At 36.9% G+C, this 19,630-nt stretch overlaps 1 pseudogene; it reads left to right on the forward strand.

Moving 5' to 3' along the window:
* Nucleotides 1-16,615: 16,615 nt before the first annotated feature.
* Nucleotides 16,616-19,152, forward strand: LOC108866840 (annotated as a pseudogene).
* The last annotated feature ends 478 nt before the right edge of the window (nt 19,153-19,630 follow it).

Here is a 19,630-nt window from a genome sequence, read left to right on the forward strand (position 1 = left end):
AACCAAAAGAATCAAAATGCTTTAAAAACACAAACTAAATTGATTTCTAACTATATTGAACATTAAAGCAAAAGGGGGATTGAGGTTTGACGAAAATTGAAATAACGAAACAAGTTAATAACTAGACAGAATGTAATTGATGAAATAAGATGGTTGGTAAATTAGCTAGAGGTTCTTTCTCCACACATGATATTTATGCATATGAATCAATTTCCAGTTATTCCTTCATTGAATTATGAACGACAATGCCCCAAATTAACCGTGACATCACTAGTTAACCCTCAGATTTTCCTTATATTATTGGATTGGATGGCATCATTCGACAACCCAAAATATTCTCAAAAGTTCCCTACATGTCATCATAATAGAGATACAATCGAAGATCATTAAGAATAATGAAAACCATAAGCATTGACAAAGCATTTGCAACTATGACATCATGTTACTCATGCTAAGAATTAAACTTAACGCGATCGTGGCAAGCGACCTTCACTACTTTCAAGTATAAGTTAGTAACGATTATGTGAAACCTTCTTAAACTTTAGCCACATATTCATGCATGCTAATTAAGTGTCGACCCTCAATCAACAAACACAAATAAGTTAATCATCAAATAGTTAAGCCAATTGCATTCACGAATCAAGAGTTCATAACCGGAATTCATCAATTCATATTACATAAATAATCATGGTATTGAAATCACCCCTAGCCAAAAAGGGTTTAGTTCCTCATAACTTTGAAATCAAAGAAACACCTAAACATTCCAACAACTCAAACTTGAATTGTATGAACGTTTAGGCACTCTTCTCTTCCATTCCTCATATTACAAAACAAAGAGAATTGAATTTAAACATTGAAATCAAAGAAACGCGTAAACATTCCAACAACTCAAACGTGAATTGTATGAACGTTTAGGCCCTCTTATCTTCCTCTTTATTGTGGCACAAGGACTAAGGGATGTTGTTGGTGTGTTGAATGGATTGGGGGATTATGGAAATGGAAGAAATGGAGGAGAAATGGAAGGGAAATGGAGAGAAACTCACGGCTAGGGAGAAGATGGAAGTGTTTGTGGTGTGTTGTGTATGAAATGAGATGATCCTTGAATGAATGAATGCAAGGGTATTTATAGGAGGAGTGGAGGTGTATATGGCTATTTGTTTAATGTGTTTGTGTATTATGATGAATGCATGTGAGTTAAAGAGGGAGAATGTGGTGAAATGATGAAGTAGGAAGGTGGAAATGCATGTGAGATGTTGGAAAGGAAATGGGAATATAAGTAGGCCACGGCATGGGAGTTGTTTTGTTGGTGTAAATGTGCCATGGTTGCAATGATGAAGAATAAAGGGTGCATGTGGGGTGGAATTGAATGAATGCAAAGTGAATGAATAATGAAATGAGTTAAAGAGGGAGAATGTGGTGAAATGATGAAGTAGGAAGGTGGAAATGCATGTGACTTGTTTGTGGAATAAAGAATGAATGGTGGAATGATGAAGAGTTGCATAAAGAATGCATGTAGGGTTAGCTAGGTTGGCTTTGTTTGGGTGCATGTGTGTTAATGGTGGTTTTGCATGTGAATTGATGTATTGTTTTTGATGGAATGGATGGTTCTTTGCATGGCTTTTGAAGTGATTGTGGGCTTTGGAATTAGAAGGAAATGCATGGCCTTGGGGTTGGTTTAAGAGAGAATGGGCTAGGCCCTTTGTTTTATGTCCAAAATGAATACAAGGCCTTCAAATTCGTCCAACACTTTGGCTCCAATCATATGCTATCCATTCCAAGCCCAATTTTGCTCCAAAATGCTCCAAAATGCATCTTTTTGCTTCCTTAGCCATATGAACCTAAAAACACACGAAAATGGCTTAAACTACTAAAACAACTATGAATTAACAACATAGATGCACGAAAACAAGCTAAGTAAGTCGCCTAAATATGCTCCTATCATTAGGACCTTTCCCTTATTCTAATACCTTTTGTTTTGTGCCTTACCTTTCCCTAAACTTTATGCCGCACCTCCCCTTGTGTTTCCAGATTTCAATTTCTTATTTCCTAGTTTAATTCACTTTCCTAGTTCTAAAATTTTCCCTAAAGTCCTAATTTCTGATTTCTTGCAAGGAATTGACTTTTCCTTCCTTCTTTTGCACCAATTTTGTACCTTACCTTAAATTCCCTTTCCTTGCTGTGCAAGGGGTTTAATTTCTGATTCCTTGCAAGGCAAGGACATTCCTTACTTGTTTAAATTCGTGCATCCCTTTTTTCTGATTTTATTTGGACTTTATTCACTTACCTTTTCTATTTAGACTAGGAAATCTGAATCATAACTCAATTAGGTATGTTATTAACTTCCCAAAACACATATATTCAGCCCTTGGCCGAACCCTAGGGTATCATTCACCACAGAAATTCGTCCATTCACTCCCACACGCAGCCAAACACCCCAAAACACCATTCTGCAGCCCAGAAATACAACCAGCCGCTCCACCTTCTTCCACCACCTTTGCCGAGTCTTCCACCACCTTCCAACCATCACACACTTATCCACACTCAACCTACACCCCTTGTCGTGCCTCTATACCCCCCAAAATCCATTCTACATCATCAAAACAGCCCAGAAATCATCCCATCCAATCTGCCGCAAGCAAGGGAAATGAGACAGTTTCACGCAATTGTTTGGCTCTTCATTCTGAGTTGTTTTTGTGTTCTTAAGTCAATTTATATTAAATTAGCACCCCTAGTTAATCCCCGGTTAGAACGATCCCTACTTACATCATTACTACAATTGTCACAAATAGGGTTTAATTTGTGTGTCACATTCGTAACGCATCATTATTCAATTAGCAGATCGTTCTAATGCATATCCGAAAGGAGTTTTGGAAGATGTTTTGGTGCAGGCTAATCTTTTAATCTTTCCGACTGATTTCTATGTGCTTGAAATGGAAGATTCGACCTATTCTCCTCCATTCTCGATCCTACTTGGAAAACCATTCATGAAAACAGCCGCACCAAGATTGATGTGTTCAAAGGGATGGCAATGGCATTTGATGGCAACATTATTGATTTCAATATTTCTGAAGCCATAAGGTATCCTATGATGATCATTCTTATTTTTCTATTGATATACTCGATTCATTAGCGTAAGAATATCTTGAAGACCTACATGAGGACGCTCTTGAAATTACCATTACAAAAGGAATGGGACTCAAAGACCAAGGGATAAAACCTATGCACACTCACAACATACATAAGGAGGTCATTGTCGTGCCCAATTGTGAAGAAGTGGAGATGGTGGCTGCCCTTGAGTCCTTTGATAGGAGCATATTTATGCGACTTAATTGGCTTGTTCTCATGCATTTACGTTGTGTTTCTTTAGTTATTTTAGTCCTTTATGCCATTTTCGTGTGTTTCTAGGTTCATATGGCTAAGGAAGCAAAAAGGTGCATTTTGGAGCATTTTGGAGCAAAATTGGGCTTGGAATGGATAGCATATGCTTGGAGCAAAAGGAATGGACGAAATTGAAGACCTAAAGATCTTATGTTTGAGCAATATCAAGGACTCCTACCTATCCTAAGTCACAAAACAACGGCCTTAGCCTAATTGCACTACCTTGTCGTGGGCTTAACCCTATTTCCCTTCCTTTGCCATGCAAGGGGGAGCATTTTGGGTCCATTTTATGCACTTAAACCCTAGCCCTTTAACCTTTGCAACCCTATTATGATTTATTTACTTTCATTCATATTTTATTTCACCCCAATTCACCCTAGCAGCCACCATAACATTATTACAACAACAATCACAAGCTAGCCGTGCACATCAACACATTCCAGCCATTCCACATGCATTCCCCTTGTAATTTCAGCCATCCCACTTCATCATTCCAGCCACCAAGACATTATTCTTTCATCATTGCACCACAAATCAGCCACATGCACTTTGCCTTTCATCATTACACCACATTCCAGCCTTGCCATGCATAACCCACCACATAAATCATCACATGCACCCAAACAAGCCTTTGCCGTGCATAACCCTTACAATTCCAGCATCTTCACATGCATTTCCAGCTTTCACATGCATTTCCAGCTCATCCACACTCAATGTTGTGCATAACCCTTACAATTCCAGCATCTTCACATGCATTTCCAGCTCATCCACACTCAATGCCGTGCATAACCCTTACAATTCCTTGCAATTCCACATGCATTTCCAACCTAGCAACACCCCTTTAATCATTCAACCTAGTTGTCATGTTCCCTTGTTTAATCATTCATCTACCTATAAATAAGCATCCATTGCAGCCACAAAGGGGGGATTCGCATTCACTCTTCCATATTCAGAAATTCACCAAAAAGAACCCTTGGTGCCGTGCCTTGAGTCACCATTCCCTACTAATCCAAACACCATCAAAAACATCCCCCTTTGGCTGTGCCCATTTCCACCATTCCGGGGATTCATACACAATTCACACACCAGAAATTCATTGCCGTGTCTCCCTTACAATCCAAACACCATCCTTCCATTTCCACCACTCCCCAAACCATTCACACCATCACACAACCATTCCTTAAACCTTGTGCAGCAACAAAGAGGAAGAGAAGAGGGCCTAAACGTTCATACAATTCAAGTTTGAGTTGTTGGAATGTTTAGGTGTTTCTTTTCCTTTGATTTCAATGTTTAATTTCAATTCTCTTTGTTTTGTACGTATGAGGAACTAAACCCCCCCCTTGGCTAGGGGGGGATTCGAAATATATGTTTATGCTTGCAATATGATTTGATTACTTCTAATTACGTTTCATAAGTTGTGAATTCAATTTGTTTCACTGTTTGATTGATAACTTATTTATGTATGTTTATTGAGAGTGCACGCTTAATTTTCATGCATGAATATGACGCTAGAATATAAGTGAGTTTCACCTAATAGTTATGAACTTATATTCACAAGTAGTGGAGGTTGCTTATAAACAATCGCGTTAAATGAATTCTTGGCAAGAGTATCATGCATTCATAGTTACAATTGCCTCGTCAACACTTATAATTTTCATAGAGCATAATGATCTCTCATTGTATCTCTTCTATGCATTCATGTTGAGAACCATTGGAGAATGATTTGAATTGTCGCATGCATCATCCAATTCAATAACATAAGGAAAATTTGAGAGTTAATTAGTGCATCACGGTTAACTTGGGGTGTTGAGCATCATGGTTTATTGAAAAGCAATTGGAAATCGTTTTATATGCAAGTGTAACATGTGTGGAGATGAACCCCTTAGCTAGCCATCCCATCCATTCTATTCCATCAAATTCGTTTTACAATCTGTTTTGTTTCCAAGTTTCTGTTTTAATTTCAAATTCATCCAAAACCAATCCCCCTTTACTTTATTGTCCAAATTAGTTAGAAAGTGTCTTAGTTTGTGTTTATAAGTGTTTTGATTCAATTTGTTGCACAAATTCGTCCAAATTCACCAAGGTGCTCAAAACTGCCCAGAAAGTGTTTTTAAGGCAGTTTTGAGTGTTTTGGGTGATGTTTGAGTCTTTTGGTTTGTTTTAGTGTTTTAAGCGTTTAGTTTCGCATTCTTTGAGTCTAGTTTAGTGTTTTAAACTTTATTTTACGTTTTTGAGTCAGTTTCCAAGTGATTTGCAATCCCTCCTAATCCCCGGTTAAGAACGATCCCTACTTACATACTTACTACAATTGATAAAAATAGGGTTTAATTTGTGTGCGTATAATTCACGCATCATCCTTGCCACAACATATTGGTAAGTTTCCAATCCCAATTCCAATTCCCATTTCTACAAATAAGTTATTACCCTCAGTGATTCAGGCACCCTCCCTCGAGCTTAAACCATTACCAAATCATTTGAAGTACGTTTTCTTAGGAGACCAAGAGACTTTGTTGGTCATAATCTCTTCATCACTCACGACATTGAAGGAGGAAAAACTAGTTCGGGTGTTGAAAGAGTACAAAACAGCCATTGTATGGACCTTGGCCGATATTAAGGGGATAAGTCCTACAACATGCATGCATCGCATACTTCTAGAGGAGGGGGCTAAACCAACTAGAAAGGCTCAACGTTGACTCAACCTTTCAATGATGGAAGTTGTGAAGAAGGAGATTATCAAACTTCTTGATTGTGGAGTGATTTATCCAATTTCGAATAGTCGTTGGGTTTCACCGGTTCAAGTTGTTCCAAAGAAATCTGGAGTCACTGTGGTAAAGAACGAAGATAATGAGCTTGTGCCCACCCGTATCCAAACAAGTTGGAAAGTTTGCATTAACTATAGGAAGATCAATGCCACCACAAGGAAAGATTACTTCCCTTTGCCGTTCATTGATCAATGCTTGAAAGGTTAGTCAATCATTCTTTTTATTGTTTTCTTGATGGTTATTCGGGATATAATCAAATTGTTATAGCTCCAGATGATCAAGAAAATACCACTTTTACTTGTCAATTTGGTATTTTTGCTTATCGTCGAATGCCATTTGATTTATGTAATGCACCAGCCACCTTTCAAAGATGCATGGTAAGTATCTTTTCAGATTTTGCTAAAAAAATTATTGACGTTTTCATGGATGATTTTAGTGTTTTTGGTGATTCGTTTGATGATTACTTAGCTAATCTCACTTTAATCTTGAAACGAAGCATTGAAACTAACCTTGTTTTAAATTGGAAAAAATGTCACTTTATGGTAAAACAAGGCATAGTTTTGGATCACATAATTTCAGAAAAGGGAATTGAGGTTGATAAATCGAAAATAGATCTTGTACGTTACTTACCCTCTCCCACTTCGGTGAGAGAGGTTTGTTCTTTTCTTAGACATGCAAGATTTTATAGACGGTTCATCAAAAGCTTCTCGAAGATCTCCACACCCCTATGTCGACTCCTCCAAAAGGATGTGCCATTTGTGTTCAATGAAGAATGTGAGAAGGCCTTCAATCACCTCAAGGAGATGCTAACTTCGGCCCCCATCATAGTTCCACCAGATTGGAGTCTTCCTTTTGAGCTCATGTGCGATGCCTCTGATTATGCAATTGGAGCTGTTTTAGGCCAAAGAAAGAACAAGCAGCCACATGTTATCTATTATGCATCCCAGACCTTGAATGACGCTCAATTGAACTACTCCATCACTGAAAAAGAACTTCTTCTTGTTGTGTTTGCTTTAGATAAGTTTCGATCTTATTTACTTGGCACTAAAGTTATTGTTTATTCTGACCATGCAGCGTTGAAGTACTTATTCACAAAGAAAGAGGCCAAGCCAAGGCTAATTCATTGGATGTTTCTCCTCTAAGAGTTTGATATCGAAATTCGGGATAAGAAAGGAAGTGAAAACGTGGTGGCTGACCACTTGAGCCATTTGGTGCACAATGAGGAGTCACTACCTATCCGAGAGACGTTCCCAGATAAGCAATTGCTGACCATCGAGGTAAGTGAACCATGGTATGCTGATTTGGTGAATTATTTAGTGACTAAACAAGTTCCGAGCACCCTAAATAAGCACCAACGTGTTAAACTCAGAAAGAATGCACAGTTTTATGTGTGGGATGACCCATACTTGTGGAAATATAGCCCTGATCAGATTCTTCGTAGGAGCGTGTATGATTCTAAGTTTAGTTCGAATTTAACTTTCTGTTATACTTATGCATATGGGGATCACTTTGGCACACAACACACAACCCTTAAAGTGTTAGAATGTGGATTTTATTGGCCTACTATCTTTAAGGATGCTAGAACTTTTTGTATAACTTGTGATCGTTGTCAAAGAACAGGCAATATAAGTGCAAAATATCAGATGCCGCAAAACCCTATCTTTTCTGTTGAGATTTTTGATGTTTGGGGCATCGATTTCATGGATTATTTTCCTTCATCTCATGGTTTTAATTATATTTTACTTGGGGTTGATTATGTATCGAAATGGGTGGAAGCAAAAGCCACTAGTACTAATGATTCCAAAGTTGTTGCAGATTTTGTCAAAATTAACATATTTACCAGATTTGGAATGCCAAGAGTTCTTATAAGTGATGGGGGTTCCCATTTTTGTAATCGAACCATTAAGGTGCTGCTCAAGAAGTATAACATCACGCATAAGGTTTCAACACCTTATCATCCTTAAACAAATAGGCATGCCGAGGTTTCGAATCGAGAAATCAAGCGGATTTTGGAAAAGACAGTTGGGCCAACTCGAAAGGATTGGAGTTTACGTTTGAATGATGCATTATAGGCATATCGTACAGCCTACAAAACACCAATTGGGATGTTTCCATTTCGGCTCATCTATGGGAAACCATGCCATCTCCCCGTGGAATTAGAGCATAAAGCACATTGGGCAGTCAAAACGTTCAATATGGACATAGATGCGGTTGGACTTCATAAGAAGCTTCAATTGAATGAGCTTGAGGAGATTAGGAATGAGGCTTATGAGAACGCTCGTATTTACAAGGAGAAAACGAAGGCATTCCATGACAAGATGATTCGTAGCAAGACATTCTCCAAAGGGCAGAAAGCGTTACTTTTCAACTCCCGCCTTCGATTGTTTCCCGGTAAGTTACGTTCTAAATGGATTGGTCATTTTGTTGTTACTAATGTTTTTCCTTATGGTTGATAGGAGCATATTCATGCGACTTAAATGGCTTGTTCTCGTGCATTTACGTTATGTTTCTTTAGTTATTTTAGTACTTTAAGCTATTTTCGTGTGTTTGTAGGTCCAAAGGGCTAAAGGAGCAAAAAGATGCATTTTGGAGACTTTTGGAGCACTTTTGGGCTAAGGATGGATAGCCTATGCTTGGAGCCAAAGTGTTGGACGAAATTGAAGACCTAATTGAAGACCAAAGTGTTGGAACCTTGTTCCCTTTAGTTTTAGGACATTTAAACCTTTCCTATATCCTTAGCCGTGCATAACATTCCAACATTCCACTCCTTCATTTCAGCCACACTCCCACATATCATTACTTATCATCACCACTTATCACTTATCATAATCACATATCATTACTTATCATCACCACTTATCACTTATCATAAATCATTACTTATCATCACCACTTATCACTTATCATAATCACATATCATACACTTATCATCACCACTTATCACTTATCATAATCACCCATAATCATTCACATAAATCAGCCACATGCATTCACTCTTCATAATTCAACCTAGCTGTCATGTTTCCCCTTTCATCATTCCCTCACATTCTTTAATTCAGCCAACACATGCTTACACATGCATTTTCAGCACCAAAGAATCATTGCACATGCATTTCCAACCCACATGCATCATTTAATCATTCAAACATGCAGCCACATTCACTTTACCTAGCTGTCATGTTCCCTCTCCCATCCATTTTCAGATTTCCACCAACCAATCTAGTTGTCATTACACATGCATTCCCTTCTTTAATCATTCCTAGCTGCCATTCACATGTTCTCCCATCCCTTCTCTCCCTATAAAACCATGCATTGCATTCATTCAATTCATTCATTCTTCCATACACATTTCAGTCACAAACACCAACCATTCCCTTGTGCCATGCTCTCTCCCTAATAATCCAAACACCACACCAGAAATCATCCCATTGCCGTGGCCTCCTCCTTCCATTTTCACCACTCCCCAAACCATTCACACCATCAAACTATCCATTAGACCTTGTGCTACAACGAAGAGGAAGATAAGAGGGCCTAAACGTTCATACAATTCAAGTTTGAGTTGTTGGAATGTTTAGGTGTTTCTTTGATTTCAATGTTTAATTTCAATACTCTTTGTTTTGTACGAATGAGGAATGGAAGAGAAGAGGGCCTAAACGTTCATACAATTCAAGTTTGAGTTGTTGGAATGTTTAGGTGTTTCTTTGATTCTCTTTGTTTTGTATCATGAGGAACTAAACCCCCCTTGGCTAGGGGGGGATTCGAAATATATGTTTATGCTTGCGTTTTGATTTGATTACTTCTAATTGCATTTCATAAGTCGTGGATTCAATTTGTTTAACTGTTTGATTGATAACTTATTTATGTATGTTTATTGAGAGTGCACGCTTAATTTTCATGCATGAACATGACGCTAGAATATAAGTGAGTTTCACCTAATAGTTACGAACTTATATTCACAAGTAGTGGAGGTTGCTTATAAACAATCGCGTTAAACGAATTCTTGGCATAAGTTTCATGCAATTATAGTAACGAATGCCTCGTCAACACTTATAATTTTCATAGAGCGTAATGATTCTTGCTTGTATCTCTATTATGCAATCATGTAGGGGACTTGTGGGAAATGTTTTGGGTTGTCGTATGCAATCATCCAATTCAATAACGTTAGGAAGATTTGAAGGTTAATTTAAGCGGACCTAATTAACCCGGGGTGATGAGATTTCATAATTTATTGAAATGAAATTGGAAATCTTTTTATTAAGCAAGTGTAACATGTGTGGAGATGAACCCCTTGGCTAGCATCCATTCATTCCATTTCATCAATTTCATATTTACATTCTGTCTAGTTTGTTACTTTGTTTTGTTATTTCAATTTTCGTCAAAACAAAACCCCCCTTTACTTTCTTGTTCTATAGTGTTTAGAATCTGTTTAATTTGTGTTTTAAAGTGTTTTGAATCCACCTATAATCTTAAATTCGTCCAAATTTGTGTTTAAGGTCAGAAACTGCCTAGTTAGTGTTTTTAGGCAGTTTTGAGTCTTTTGAACTTGTTTTGAGTCCTTTGAGTCTTTGTATTGTCCAAATTAGTTAGAAAGTGTTTTGATTTGTGTTTCTAAGTATTTTGATTCAAGTTTTCATCCAATTTCGTCCAAATTAGTGTAGGTGCTCAAAACTGCCCAGAAAGTGGTTTTTAGGCAGTTTTGAGTCTTCTAGTTGCTGTTTTGGGTTTTAGGTTTGTTTAAGTGTTTTAACTTTTAGTTTTGCATTCTTTGAGTCAAGTGTAGTGTTTTAAACTTTGTTTTTGAGTTTTTAAGTCAGTTTCCAAGTGTTTAGCAATCCCTCCTAATCCCCGGTTAAGAACGATCCCTACTTATATCTATACTACAATTGTCAAAAAGAGGGTTTAATTTGTGTGCGTATAATTCACGCATCAATGGTGCAGTCCAAATTCAAAGTTTAAAGACAGGACAAGAATTCAAAGTGAACGGACACTGTTTGAAGCCTTACTATGAGTATTTTGAGAAGCATGTCTTGGAGGATGTACCCCTCCATGCCGTTGGCCCTAGTAAAGCTTAAATGGATGTATCGTCTGGCTGGACGACATTCAAGCAAGTGCTTATTGGGAGGCAACCCATGCGTTCAAATAAAGAACACCTAGGAATCTCCGACTCCACAACCAGATTTGCGTTCCTTAACCCTACTCTTTATTGCTTTTACTTTGCCATAATTGTCATGTTTGTTAGTTGTGTTGTTTGATTGTTTGTGTGTGAGTCTATGTTTGAAACATTGAGGACAATGTTTGGTTTAAGTGTTCGGGGGGGGGGGGGTAAATAGATGCTTTTCATGACTTATTTTCGAATTTTATCACCTATCACTTCTAAAAGTTGTTACTCATTGTTTTTAAGTGTTTTTATTGTGTTTTGAAGTGTTTTAATGTGTCTTATAACAAAAAAATCCGAAAATTTTGAAAAAAAAATTCAAAAAAGCTTTGAAAAACCCAAAAAGAGTTTTTTTAGAGTCATTTTTTATGTTTGTTTGTGTCTTAGGGTACTTCCAATACAATGATGAGGAATTGGTTTTTAATTGTATGACTGTTAAAGAAAGTTACAAACATGGATGGAAGTTTGATATGCTTTTTGGTTTATGCTTAGTTGTAGTTGTCGTTTACGAATTCGCATGTAATCACAAAGGAAAAAAATCAGTTTTTTGTAACATGCTTGAAGGAAGGAATTCAAACTAACGCTACAACCCTGAGAAACTTGAGCCTAAACGTTGTTTGGAGAGTTATTAATCTGTGATGTTTTTGTTTTCTAAAGTCGTTGCATGATCTCATTGTTTCTTTGCTTGGTTGCTACTTAGAATGCGTTTTCTTCATTATAGTTCCATATACTAGAACTCATACCGTTTCATTCAAAGCATAAAATTGAGTGCATAACCAGAGCCAAAAAGCCTTACCCTTTGCATATGTATTGTAGGTTTGACCCCCTTTGAGACTTATTTAGCCTATTTTCTTTGTTAGCCACATTATCCTTACCTAGCCTAGAATAGAACTATCCATACCCTTGCTCTTAAAGGATAGTGAAGCATGACTTAGAGGGAATTCCTTTTGATCAACATGATGTAGAAAAACAAGTGTGGGGGAAGGTTTTTTGTTGGAAATCTATGAAAAAAAAAACGTGAAAAAGAAAGAAAAAGAGTTGAGAAATAAGTGAGAATGAACTCACAAGTATTGGTTGTTGAAGAAAGGGTCCAAAAGTTTGAATCTGGCCCTAAGTGTTGTGTGAATCTCCCATGGGTGTTTAAAGTTGATTTCTGCATTCAAAAGTGATTTCTAAGTGTTTATTTCATTCCTTTGCTTACTATTACTTTAAGAACCCATGCTTATCCTTTACCTTTCTTTGTTAGCCAATACCTTAGCCCTGTTACGACCCTTAGACTTCTATCTTGATTGTTATGTGTTTCAATATGTGGAGTTTGAAATTGGTATGAGCATATGGAATCCCTGGTTCTCGCTTCTAAGTAGTGGCATTCCTTCAAGATCATATACATGTTCATATTAATAATTCCAGAAAATGCTTTCTTTCTTATAATATATGTGAGTGCTAGTCTACATGTTTACATCAATCTTCTCACATATACCTAGTGTAGGGAGTGTAGTTAGAAAATCTGTGTCAAAATAGAGAGTATATCCGGTGAGGAATTAAGGGAATTCTCATAGGCATGTTACTACTTTCAAAATGTTGTTTTAATTGATTAAATGCAAGCTAGTAAGTTGTGACTCCGGTTAAAGTGTATGCTCGAGAGTAAAGAGAGCAAAAAATCTGTGGGAGTAGTGATTTTTATTATGTCATGTTGCATTGAAAATCCCTAAGGCAAATGTTGGAAGGTCTAGATTGTGTTTTGTTTGTTTTGTTTGTTTTGTTTTGCTTGGGGACTAGCAAAAACTAAGTGTGAGGGAATTTGGTAGGAGCATATTTATGTGACTTTGTTAGATTATTTCCTTGCATTTAGTGAGTTAGTTTCTATTTATTATAGTGATTTAAGCTATTTTCGTGTGTTTGTTGGTTCAATTGGCTAAAGTGGCAAGAAAAGGCAATTTGGAGCATTTTAGAGCAGTTTTGGCCTTGGAATGGATAGCACATGCATGAAGCAAGATGGATGGACGAATTTGAAGTTCAAGAAGGGCTAAGAATATGCTAAAGAGATGGAAGAATTAATTCAAGACAAAGAAGATATGGAGTTCAACAAAGAAAGAAGGAACATGAGCCAAACTACCTTATTTTGTCTTAGCCCAATCCTAATCCTACACTACTTAAGTTCCAGCTGCCATGGGGATCCCTAATTATATTAGGACACCTAAATATATGATTCTAGAAGGCTTAATCCTAATTCTACAAGGGTGCCGCACCTTTTCCTTCTAGGAAACCCATGCCTTGCCATACACTCCATCCCCTTTCCTTCCAAGATCTTGCCGCATCTTTCTTTCCCTTTTCCCTCTTGGATTCTGATTTTAATTAGCCTTTTTTCTTGTGGATTTAGAGTGCAAATCTTTCCCAAAAAAATTAATTAAGCCATGCCTTTCTTCCTTTATTTTTATGTTTCTGCCGCACCAAAAGGGAGAACCTGTCATCCATATCACACCACAATTCGCACCAATCATCCATCTTTCACAATAATCCAATTTCAGAGAAAAACACCTTTGTGCCGCAAACTTTGCAAGGAAGGAAAGGATAGCTTGGAGTCGTATCTGCCATTCAAGACTTTTTGGATTATTGGAGCGTTTCTAGGTGTATTCAATCTTTTGTTTTCAATGTTTAAATTTAATTATACTTGGTTAATTGTGAACATGAGGAGCTAAACTCATTTTGGCTAGAGGCGAATTCAAAGCCATGAACATATATGTGATATGAATTGATTTCATCCAATTATTGTTTCGTAAAACATAAATGTGATTTACTTATATGTTTGATTGATAACTTATTCTTGTATGTTGATTAAGGATGCATACTTAGTTTGCATGCATGAATTTGATGCTAAAATATAAGGAAATTTCACCCAATCGTTATGAACTTATATTTATAAGTAGTGGAAGTCACTAGTCATTTGTGTTAAGTAAATCCATGGCAGGAGTATCATGTTTTTCATAGTTACGAATGCCTTGTCAATGCTTATGATTTTCATAGAACTTAATGATCTTTGATATGTATCTCTATCATGCTATTCATATAGGGAACTTGATAAGAATAATTTGATTGCGTCGCTAAGTCTAATTCAATGAAATTAGGAAAATCTGAGAGTTAATTTGTGCAATTCACAATTAATTTGGGGCATTGTCATTCATGGTTTATTGGAATAATAATTGGAAATCGATTTGTATGCATATGTGTCAAGTGTGGAGAAGGACCCTCTAGCTAGCCTATCACCCATCAATTCACTCCAAATTCGTACCCTTAATTTAGTTTCTGTAATTTGTTTGTTCAAGTTTTAAATTCGTCAAAACCAATCCCCCTTTTAATACTTTGTGTTTACTTATTTAGAACATGTTTAAATTTGTTTCTATTAGTGTTTTGAGTCAAGTTAAATCAAAATTCGTCCAAAATCACCCTTAGTTTCTGTTTTGAGTTGATTTGCTTGTTTTATGCTGTTTTGAGTCATTCTAGTTTGTTTTGAGTCATTAGAGTCTAGTTTTTTGTTTTTGAGTCTAGTTTAGTGTTTTAGAGTTTAAAATTGAGAGATTAGTATCCCTTCTAATCCCCGGCCTATAACGATTCCTACTTATTCATACTACAACTACATAAAAAGGGTTTAAGTTTGTGTGCTATTTTATATCACATCATTAATATAAACAAACGAGTGAGCATTTGACACCCAATGGAACTTAAGCAAATAAATAAATATAATGCATTACTTGGACCATTGGGTTTCAAAAGTAAATAGTTTTTCTATTTGGAGTGCATTGGGACTATTTTCGGCATTAATAAAACCAAATGAGAGTGCATGACCCATTGGAACTTCTCCAAATAAACACTTACAATACGCTACTAGGATCATAAGAATGAGCACTCAATAGATAAAAATCTTATTGCCTATCAAAAGTACATAGTTTTTCAATTTCGAGTGCATTTGGACTATGTTCGGCATTAATAAAAACAAACGAGCGTGCGTTTAACACCCATTGGAACTCAAGCAAATTAACAAATATAATGCGCTACTGGGTCCAACAGAATGAGTACTCAAAAGATCAAAAGCTTATTGGGTGTCAAAAATACATAGTTTTTCTATTTGGAGTGTGTTTGGACTATTTTCGGTATTAATAATAACAAACGTATATATAATGCACTACATTTGACACCCATTGGAACTTAAGAAAATAAATATATATAATGCGCTGCTTGGACCATAAGAATGAGTACTCAAAAGATCAAAAGCTTATATGGTTCCGGCATTAATAAAAACGAACGAGCTTGCGTTTGACACCCATTTGAATTTAAGCAAATAAACACATATGATGCATTACTAAGAACTTAAGAATGAGTACTCAGGGGATAAAAATCTTATTGGGTGCCAAAAGGACATAGTTTTTCTATTTAGAGTGAATCTGGACTATTTGCAGCATTAATAAAGCAAACAAGTGTGCATTTGATTCCCATTCAAACTTAAGCAAACAAACGCATATAATGCGCTACTAGGACCATAAGAATGAGAACTCAAAAGATCAAAATTTTATTGGGTGTCAAACGCACATGAGTGCATTTAGAATGTTTTAGGCATTAATAAAAACAAATGGGCATGCATTTGACAGCCATTGGAACTTAAGCAAATAAACAAATATAATGAGCTACTAGGACCATAAGAATGAGTACTCAAAAGATCAAAAGCTTATTGGACGTCGAAAGTACATAGTTTTTCTGTTTGGAGTGCATTAAGACTATTTTCGGCATTAATAAAAACAAACTAGCGTGCGTTTCACACCCACTGGAACTTAAGCAAACTAACACATATAATGTGCTACTAGGACCATAAAAATGTGTACTCAAATGATCATAAGCTTATTGGGTGTCAATAGTGCACAACTTTCTATTTGGAGTTCATTTGGACTGTTTTCGGCATTAATAAAACAAACAACCGTGCATTTGATACCCATTGGAACTTACCAAATAAACACATATAATGCACTACTTGGACCATAAGAATGAGTACGCAAAAGATCAAAAACTTATTGGGTGTGAAAAGTACAAAATTTTTTAGTTGGAGTGCATTTGAACTGTTTTCAGCATTAATAAAAACAAACGAGCGTGCATTTGTCACCCATTGGAAATTAGGCAAATCAACACATATAATGCGCTGCTTGGACCATAAGAATGAGTACTCAAAAAATCAAAAGCTTATTGGTTGTCAAAAGTACACATTTTTTTCTATTTAAAGTGCTTTTGGACTGTTTTTGACATTAATAAAAACAAACGAGTGTGTGTTTAACACTCATTGGCTGGTCATTTACCCAGAGATCAGTAAGCTCCTTAACTTGTTCTCTCTCAATCTATCTAATAACGACTTTGAAGGCAGCATTCCTGAGGAACTTCCAGCTGTCATGAAAGGGTTCAATGTTTCTTTCAATCATCTTTCGAGCGTCATACCTGAAAACTTGCGGCAGTTCCCTGATTCCGCATTTTATCCAGGGAACTCGTTGCTGATTTTTCCTCTTTCCCCATCATCACCGGAGGGTGTCCCAAACATGACTTTTAGTGTACACAGGCCTCTTATGAAAGCAGCTATTAGGATCTCCCTCATTGTAGGTTTGGTGTTGATGGAGCTGCTTTTTTAGCTCTTTCATGCCTGATGATCTATTACAATTCCCACTGGCACAGATGTAGAAAGGGCAGCTCGAAAGCAAGTTCTGGAAAGAAAGATGTCGTGCTAGGAGGTTCTGCCCTTTCTCATCAATCAGCATCGGACAAAAATGTAGACTGCTCAAAATCTTCTTGTGATTTCCTTCCAAAGCTTTCACCATCAACCGGCATAGGATCTGCTTATGATGCCCGTGATACTTCATCAGTTGTAAAGAATCCTAAGAATTTGGGTCATCCCGAATCAAAAGAAAAGGGTGAGGGACATCTTCTCCTATGTCTCTCTTATCATCATTAAATCCATCGCCCTCTAAAACGCAACAGCCACTTGAGAGTTCTGCTATGCTCACAGTTTATTCTCCAGATATATTGGCTGGTGATTTGCATCTGTTTTATGGCTCGTTGGCGTTCACAGAAGAACTTTCCTCTGCTCCAGCATAAGCTATTGGAAGGAGTTGTCATGGAACAATGTACAAAGCGACTCCGGTCAAGTATTGGCTGTCAAATGGCTACGGGAGGGAATAGCCAAAGGAAGGAAAGAATTTGCAAGTCAAGTGAAGAAACTATGCTGGGTTATTACTGGTGTTGGAGAACAATTTAGAAACAAAAATAATAGAAATACAGAACTCAAAATACTTATATTTTATTATTCAAATATACTTGCAATACAGAATGAAATTAAACAATAAATATATGAATTAAAATGATACTAACTTGAATGAATCAAAGGTAGAGGCTATCGCAAACGCTATATCCTTCGAACAGCATTTCTGTCCCACTCTTGTGCTTATGGTTCTACAACGTTTGCTTGACCAGGATACAACTACCTAATTCTACAACCCGCACTGGATTATAGAATTCTAGCGAATTGTTTTGTGTGTTTACTCTCTGGGAATTTGTATGAAAGAAAAAGAAGGAATAAAAGATGATTTTTAATGGAACTGAGGACTCAAATTATATAGGCTCTTTCATACCTCTTCAAATACCTTTTGAATGTATCTGAAGCTATACAACTCTTTCCAAAGAGTTGTGTCTATTAATCAAAACGTTTGTAATTAATTTTAATTAAAAACTTAATTTGAAATTAAAACTAATTGATCAGATTAGTTATAATTCTTAGGCCCCTGTCTTGATTAATCATCAAGCCTAATCCACACAATTAGCGGCCCAAACCTCAATCTCCATTCCAAATGGTCTAAATCCTAAGTGCTAGTTAAAAGGCTAGACCTATATAAAGGCCTTTGACAAATTGTTTTTTCCCGATGTGGGACAATAGGAGTCTCAAAACTCCTGCAACTGGGGCCCTAAAGAACATGAGAAACTGATTATATCAATTTACGTCAATGCACAATCGTTGGCATTCCATTTCCGTGATAAAACACTGAAAATTGTCCATGAAGAAAATAACGTAGATCTTAGCGTACCTAGTTTTTATTTGGCTGACATCGGTGAGTTTTACCTTGTGATATATTACTTTGGTTTATAGACTGCTAGGTTAGTTTCCTTAAATGAAGGCATTGTGTGGATTCTTTAGAGTTGTTTTCAAATGTCTTAAAGTCTTCAAACAATATTTATTATAGGTTTTCGAATTTCTCTCTCGTCATCCCTGCATCTGACATGAGGTTGCTGAATCTTTCTGACTCTACAGAGGCAGGGCCAAGAAAACTCTCTCCCCTGTCACTTGAGGAACGACTTAGGATCTCTGTAGACGTTGCCCGATGTCCCAACTTCCTGCATAATGAGAAGGCAATTCTCCATGGCAACCTCAAATCCACCAATATTTTATTTGAAACTCCTACTCTGAATGCACTTCTTCCAGATTGTAGTGTCCACCGAATTTTGACTCCGTCTAAGACTACTGAGCAAGCTTTGAATGCAGGTGTCTATGCATTTGGGGTGATATTGTTGAAGCTCCCGACTGGAAAGAGTTCCGGGGAGATTGTCTCTGGGATACCGGGTGTGGTTAATAAGACAGCCTTGGTGAGACAATTGGCGGAAGAAAACCGTTGTTTTGAATGCCTTGACAGATTGATTCTGGAAAGGCCAAGCGTAAACAACCCCCCAAGAGTTCTTGACGGTATGCTACAGGTCGCTCTAAGATGTATCCATCCAGCATCCGAAAGACCCGACATTAAAACTGTGTTCCAAGACACTGCAAAAATAGTGAATTAAAGGAGCACAAAGTAGGATAAATGCTTGAACTATAGAGTTCTTGATACTAACACCATAAGTCACTTTTCTTGCTCTCTTTATTTTCTAATGGTTTTTTTGTCGAAATGGTCCTGTAATTGACAAACCGTAGTTATAGTTTAGAGAAAAATAAGTTCGTTGTTGATATGTTCTATGCATAAAGTTTCATAAATCCTACACTAGGGCAAACTCTTGGTGCAACCGGTGATTTATTCCCAGCTTTCTCTCACATTGATTCCAGTATGTTGCAAGGACAGATTCGAGTACGAGAATCATATCGTGGAGTAGAACGGATGCTACCCGGTAATAGTTTGGAGAAACCTAAGTATGGTGTTCGGCATTCGTCTCTAGCTGTGGCGAAATATGTAGTTCATTATAACATTTTGTTGAAGTATTACAACGGTAAGTAACAAAACCTTTGTTGAGTAAAACAGAATCAAGTATGATTTGTAGAGAATTT

The sequence above is a fragment of a genome, unplaced genomic scaffold (genome assembly GCF_019419815.1).
Source record: "Pyrus x bretschneideri cultivar Hongxiangsu unplaced genomic scaffold, Pyrus_bretschneideri_v1 Contig31, whole genome shotgun sequence".
Classification (NCBI taxonomy): Eukaryota; Viridiplantae; Streptophyta; class Magnoliopsida; order Rosales; family Rosaceae; genus Pyrus; species Pyrus x bretschneideri.